Source organism: Echinops telfairi, unplaced genomic scaffold (genome assembly GCF_000313985.2).
Source record: "Echinops telfairi isolate 266 unplaced genomic scaffold, ASM31398v2 ScPeMD7_5;HRSCAF=22, whole genome shotgun sequence".
NCBI lineage: Eukaryota > Metazoa > Chordata > Mammalia > Afrosoricida > Tenrecidae > Echinops > Echinops telfairi.
Window position 1 is genome coordinate 43,980,046 of NW_022103901.1, and position 7,534 is coordinate 43,987,579.

General features: G+C 44.7%; 1 pseudogene; it reads left to right on the forward strand.

Moving 5' to 3' along the window:
• Positions 1-4,985: 4,985 nt before the first annotated feature.
• LOC101655043 overlaps positions 4,986-7,534 on the forward strand; it is an 11,602-nt pseudogene continuing 9,053 nt past the window's right edge.

Here is a 7,534-nt window from a genome sequence, read left to right on the forward strand (position 1 = left end):
CCTCCTCGCCTTTGATTTTGGATCACTTGTTGTATCTTTGTCCCTGGGTTTGTTAACACCCACTTACTTTCCCCTTCCTCCCCCTTTCCTGTATTCCACCCCCCAGCCCCCAGAACTGTCAGTCCCATTGTTTTCTCTTCCAGATTATTTGTCCTACCTATCTTATCTATATAGACGCAGAGGCAATAATATGCACAAAAACAAGACAAAGCAACAAAAAACAAAACAACAAAAGAAACCAACAACAAAAAGACAAGTCAATAAATAGTTCAAGGTCTGTTTGTTGACCTGCAGGAGTGTTTTCTGGTAGAGTATGATGGGGTGCCATGCCCTGGCTTCACAGTCTATTTTGGGTATTCTCCGGGAACTTCATTGCTTTGCTCCCCTTGCTGTTCTGTTGCATGCCTTTAGTGTTTTGCCCTGATGAGATGGGGTCAGATCGGGCACAATTCCCTCACTATGTCTCCATTGTTGTTCCCTGTAGCTCTAGAGGTTAGTGAGGGATGTAGTGTCTGGTGGTGGGGCTGGCCTTATGATCCTCTCTGTGCACTGGCTGCTCTGAGCAGGAATATCGTCCTCGCGGCTTGGTGGACCAGGATGTGCTCCACTCTCTCTCCCTCCCTCTTCATTTGCTTCTGTGCGCTCTGATCAGATGTCCATGTATTTGGGATTGGGCTCGGCTTCTCAGACCTCTCTATTGGTTCCCTGCTTCATGTTAGTATGTTGCATTCATTTCTTGGCGCACCAGGTTGAAATCTGGTCCCTCTCTCCCTGTGGAGATACAAACAACACCCTAACCTTGGGTGGGTTTGTGCCCTGTTCCCCTCCTACCCATGTCTTTTTTTTTTCTTTTCCCCTCCTTTTTAGTTGGCTGCCATATATATCTGGATTGTGTCTGGCCCCTGCCAGAGTACCTGCACCTCACCCCAGGAATGTATGTATACAGTAGCATTTCCCCTATGCTCCTTTTGCATTTTTAAGCTTAACCCAGTGGACTGATGTTGTACTTGTCCTTTTGTACTCGGCTTACATCACTTAGCATAATTTCCTCCAGTTCTTCCCTTGTGGTGATGTGCTTCTTGCATTCATCACTGCTTTTTAGTGATGCATAGTACTCCATTGTATGTATGTACCACAGTTTTTTAATCCATTTGTCTGTTGATGGAAATTTGGTTTGCTTCCAACTCCTTGCAATTGTGAACTGTGCAGCAGAATAAACTTCTCCTTTTCCTTCTCTATGGCCTGGCCACGGTTTATCTTTACGGCGAACTTAATATATGGTGCTGCAAATCCGGGAGGAATGAGCCCCCTCTTAGCTGCTCAGCACAGTTTTGGGGAGCCCTCCTCTCCTGCTCACCCCAGGGATCCTCAGCCGTGCTTAGGTCTGGCAGCACAGACGGTAAGTCCCAACCCATGTCTATTTCTGGTGACCCTCATGGGCCTCTCTGCCCGTAAATGCGTGGCCATGTCAGAGATCGCCCTCAGTTTTTCCATCCGACCCAGGGTGGCAGTGGAGACATTTCCGTTAACCCTCCGGTCCTCCTTCCATCCATAGCCAAGGGTAAATGACAGGGATGCTGGTCCTTTAGCCTTGACTATTGGTCTCCGGAGATTAGCCATGGGAAATCAAAATTCTAAGATTGACCCCCGGACACCACTAGGGTACCCCATAGCCAACCTCACTAAACTGGGGCTGGTGCTGGACATTCGTCCAAAGCACCTCATCTTTTTTTCCATGGTCAAGTGGCCCCAGTACAATTTGGATAATAGGGCTAAGTGGCCCAAACAAGGGACTTTTGATTTCAATATTTTTAACCGATTTAAGTCATTTTTGCCAAAGAACAAAGAAATGGTCCTAGGTTCTGTATGTCCAAGTCTTCTTTTCTCTGTGTTAACTGCTCAACCTCCCAAGTCCTCTTGGCTAGAGAAAATTCCTCCTCTCCTCCTGCTTCTGCACCCCCTCTCGTGTCTACCTTTTCAGACCTGCCTGAGCACCTCTCCTTAACCCCGACTTGCCCTCCTCCCTATTCCAGCCACCCAGAGCCTCCCGCGTCCACTTCTCCTGATCTACCTGCCTCACCGGAGGGGCCCAAGTCTGCACTCACCTTGCCAGTTAGAAAGCACACACGATTGAAGAATCCCCTTCTCCTTTGCTCCAGGAAGTGGCCCGGGCTGAGGGAGTGATCCGGGGTGTGTTTTCTTCTCTCTCACTGACTGATCTCAGATTGAAAAGCACTTAGGCTCCTTTTCTAACGATATCACCAGCTATATTAAGGAGTTTCAATATTTAACTCAAGCTTATGATTTATCTTGGCATGAAATTTTTGTCATCCTTTCCTCTCCCCTAACCACAGCTGAAAGGGAACGCGTTTTTCTTGCTGCTCAGCAGCACGCTAACCGGGTTCATTTGACCAACCCTGTCGGCACTGAGGTGGTTCCCAGACAAGAATCTGGTTGGGGTTATCAAATTGACACGCAAGCAGGCAGGGGCTAGGCTCCAGGCCATTTCCTATAAGGTGGTCAATTTTAATAAAATTAGGGAGATCACCCAGCTGCCTTTTTAAGCCTAAGTTTTAAGTTTACCTGATGCTCTAACCCCATACACCTTCTTGGATCCAGTTTCCCCAACTGGGGCCATGGTCCTTACTACCCATTTCATTACTCAGTCAGCCCCAGACATTAGAAAAAAGCTTAAAAAGGCAAGACAATGGCCCTCAAACCCTGGTCCTAGAATTTATGAATATGGCACTCAAGGTTTTTAACAGCCACAAGGTGCAAGCACAGTCAGTCCGTGATGCCCAGTTCTGACAGAAGGTAAATTTTCAAACCCGAGCCTTAGTAGCAGCCCTGTGGCTGGCAACCCCCCGCTGACCCTAAAGGGTCAGCACGTGGTGGGGGTGCATGGGAACAGTGACTGCAGCCTGGTGCCTGCTTCAAGTGCGGAGAAGAAGGGCACTGGTCGTGGGAGTGCCCCAGGCCCAGAGCTGGAAGTCTCACTGTCCTTGGAAAAGCAACGGGCCCTCTGCGTCTCCACGTGGAGGGACCATCCTTCTAACCCCTGACCTGTCGTTGGCCCTGCTGGGGTTGCCAAAGAGTGAGGGGACCTGGACTCGATGACCCCCATCACCCTTGCCGAGCCTAGGGTATTGCTCAAGGTGGCAGGTAAGTCAATTTCCTTCTTATTACACAGGATCTACCTTTCCTGTCCTGCCCTCATTTTCAGGACTAGGCAGTCCTTCCTCAATCTTAGTCATGGGTATTGATGGCAAGCCTACCTGCCCCCAGTATACTGGCCCTTTACTCATTCCTTCCTTATAATCCTTTTGTGCCTGGTCCCTCTGTTGGGATGAGGCATTTTAAATAAGTTAGGGGCCTTGTTACACCTTGCTTCTAGTCTCACACCACCTCTGCTCCTTCCCCTTCTTTCACCCCACCTGGAGGAACCGCCCTACAGCCCCACCTTAGACAGTTCTAAGGCAAACACAGCCCAACTCCTTAACTTCTTAGTTCCTCAGGGTTACAGGGTCTCTCCCTCCAAAGCACAATTATCTAGTTCCACTGTTATCTATTTAGGCCTGTTTCTCACTCCCACCACCTGGGGATTAACTCTGGACAGATGTCAGGTCATAAAGGACCTCCAATCACCGATTTCAGCTGAGCAAATACTTTCCTTTCTTGGCTTTGTGGGCTTTTTTCAAATATTGAATCCTCAATTTCTCCTTATAGCTAAGTCATTGTACAATGCAGCAAAGGCAACTCCCAGAGGTGGTTGTGGTGGCCTTTAAAAGCTCCAGGAAACGCTTTTACTATCCCCATTACTGTGTTTACCAAATCCTGATAAACCCTTTGCTGACACTTAGTTAATATAGTTTTCACATTCAGTGATTGATCTAAGTTTAGATGGAGACAGTAAGTTTCAGAAGGTCAGAGTAAGTTGCAAATAGAAAAAGAATTGGATAACTTATAGAATGTTGGACTGTGACAGAATGTAAGAGAAACTTGAAGGTATATGGAAGGCTGTTTGTTGAGAGGTTGATGAGAAAGGAGAAGTGAATGTGTTCATTTTAGATAGGGATTACAGTGTGGGAAATGTGAATGACATCAAGCTGATGGTTCCCCGGTAACAAGGGGAGGCAACAGAGCAGACATGGTAGCCTGCAGCCTAACTAATTTAAACCAGCCTTACCCCTCTCCCATTCTCTTCTTGTCACTGCCTAATGTCCAGCTACAGCTAAATGTTGATCACTTTTCACAAATCAGAATGTTGATGGCTTTTCTCTGCATGGAGTTTGCAGACATAATATACTGTAACTGTTAATACTCAGATTTTCTCCAACCTCGGACAATTCTTTTGGTGCAATAGAACTTTAATTAAATGTGTAAATCCTTCCACAGCAGGACCTTGTTTTCCAGTTATTGTAGTGTCTCAGCTCACCCTGTATGGTCAGTCTGAGTTAGCATGGTTATTCTCCACCCAAAGGTCTAGAAGAGCAGCATTCCTAATCCACATCAGTCTCTCTAGCTTCCCTACAGTGACAGTGCTTTTATTATGTTAATGAAACAGGCGGGTAGAACAAAGCATAGAGACCCTTACCAAATTGACGGAAGATTCTAAAAACCACAGGGGAGACAATGCCTCGCTATTCTCTTTATTCCAAAATCCCCTCCTAACCTGGTTCCTTCCTTTAGTTGGGCCACTTGCAGTTATGTTTCTTGTTACTAATAGCCCCCCATTTTTTCAAATTTCTCCAGAACGGGATAAGGGACATAGCCAACTTAACTGTCAATCAGCCTCTTCTATACCCCCTGCCAACTACCCAGCCTGACCCGGCCCACTCTGGCCTTTAATCCTTCTTCACCCATGTACAGCAGGAAGCAGTTAAATAGACTAACGTTGCCCCATGTGTCATCAAAAAGGCCAGAATGTTGGGTCAGGAACCAGTTGGAGGCCATTAGAAAAAGCCTGCCTACCCTATTGGACCAAGATGGCTAACTTCAAAGGGCCCCAGATCAATGAGCCATCTTCCTTGGCATCAGGCAGAACGATTGATGAACTACCCTACCTCGGAATTTGTATGGATGGAGGTGGCTTAGAGCTCCCACAGCTGTAACTCCCACCCTCTTCCCCCACCTGAGGTTTCTACCCCCTCCCTTTGTTGTTTACCCTCCTGACCAGCTTGAAACTTGCTTTCCACCACAGATGAGCTCGACTTCTTGGATCCCCCATTGGGGGCCCTTGGAGTTCCCCTCGGGAGTTCAGGGCTCCCATATCTCTCCCTTCCCCTTCTCTCCTCTCTCTCCCTGGCAGCGCAGATTCTCTGACTCCCTGCTGGAGTCCAGGAATCTCGCCTTGGAAGCGCAGAATAAACATCTCCCTTTCCTTCTCTCTGGCCTGGCCTCTGTTTATCTTTACAGCGAACTTAATACCTTTAAATAAAGTTCTTAAATTATAGCAATAAACAAAAGGACAAAATACATTTAAACAATACTGCAGTTTATTAAAACATCAAATCCTAATATCTTTGAGAGTTATAAAATCAATATTTTGACTAAGTTATAAACATGTCTATAATGCAATTAGTTGCATTACTTCTAGTAATGTTAACAACAGCTATTACAATCAGGTTTTAAGGAAATGTTCCAAAAACATAACAATATGTAGCCCTATTGTTTCCCTGCAGAACGTGCTCATTCATGCCTAAATTTAAGCATTTGTTTTACTATTACTGCTTAAATTTTGAAAACCACAGTCAAATGATAAGTCAAAACCACCTACAAATTGACATATCTTTATGTCTGAGTTTGTGCAAATGTCCTTCATTTGCTGATGGAGTAAACAAATTTCAACTCTGATTGCTATACAAAAAGAACAGAAGATAATCTGTTTTGCAATGAACTTTATAAAGTTCTTTTTCATACAGGCAACATGCTATATGAAAAAAAATTCTAACTGAACTACGGGGATGAAATATGGAAAATTAACAGTTTATTGTAATTTATTTTATTTAACAATTTAAGAAGTAACAGGTTCCATTGCAATTTTAGGGGCAATTGGGAATTTGGGAATCTCAGCGGAGTGAACCTTGTAGGTAAAATACATGCAAGCTTTTGATAGCACATGTGGTGGGATCTCTCTAAAATTGACCTCATTGGTTCCATTCTCAGCAAACTGACCTAGGCCTTTCAACTAGGCTTTTACTCTTCCCGATGTTAGTTCATGTTCTCTTTTTACAATAGATCCATGGACATCAGACAATATCAATTTGACATACATGGCAACTCAGCCTTCACAGCTACCATAAGCTTTCTCCTCTTCATCCATTATGCCCTTATGCTACTCTAATTCACTTCCACGGCTATTTTAGTAGCTTCTTGGTAAAGTGGGACACACTGAGCTTTCCTATAGTATATTTCTTTAAAAACAAAAACAAACCCTCCTCCAGATTTCTTATTTCTCAAACCTAAACAGTGAACTGGGTGGCTTAAAAAAAAAAAAAGAGGAAACATAAAATTGAATTGGATTTGTAGTCTTTAGTGACAAATAAGTTCACTTCAAACAAAAAAGAAATAAAGTTGGTTTGTTTGGTTTCTATGTTACAATTCTCACTGGCAGGAAATACAGAATACCTCTCCTACTGGACCAGTCTTCTTGTTATCTGGCAGCCGTCTTGTCCTGTTTTCCAATCCTGTTCTATGTGTATGTCTTTTTCTCAATTCTGTCTTTCACCATTATATAATAGCCTTCTTTGTATTTCATGATGGCTTTTCCTTTTATGCCTAGTTTTTCAGAAATTGATAATGTGTATTGGGTTTGGACCCAACAGAATGATGTTCTGTGGCTCTGAACCCCTTATAACAAAGCTTGGGATGTTTAGACCCAGTAGAATGATGACCTGGTAGAACATTGCTTGGGAAATTGGAATAGATAGAATGATGCTCTGGGGCTTTGTACACAAGAGAACAATTCTCTGGGGCTTTGGACCCATTATAGCGATATTCTGAGTTGGCACACTATAGAATGGTGCTCTGGTAATTTAGGCCTGGTCAAGTAAAGTTCTGGGTGTTTGCACCCAGAGAATGATGCTCTGGGGTGTTGGCACTGACAGAAAAATGCTCTGGGGGGTTGGACCCAACAGAACAATGCTCAAGGGATTTTTACCCAAGAGAATAATACTCTAGACTTTTGGAGCCCACAGAATGATGCTCTGGTGGTTTGGAACTGATAGAATGATGCTCTGAGGGTTTAGACAAGACAGACTGTTGCTTGTGGTATTGTATCCAAATAGAAAGATGCTCTGGGGGTTTGGAACCGATAGTAGGATTCTCTGGGGGCTTTCCACCCCTTATAACAATGCTTTGGAGGGTTGGACCTGATAAAATGATGCCCTGGGGGTTAGGAACCAACTAGGAAGATGCTGTGGGGTTTTGTATCCAGTTGAACAATGGGGATGTGGACCAGGTAGAATGATGCTCTAGGGGGTTGAACCCAGAGAATGATGCTCTGGGACTTTGGACCCATGAAACCATGATCTGG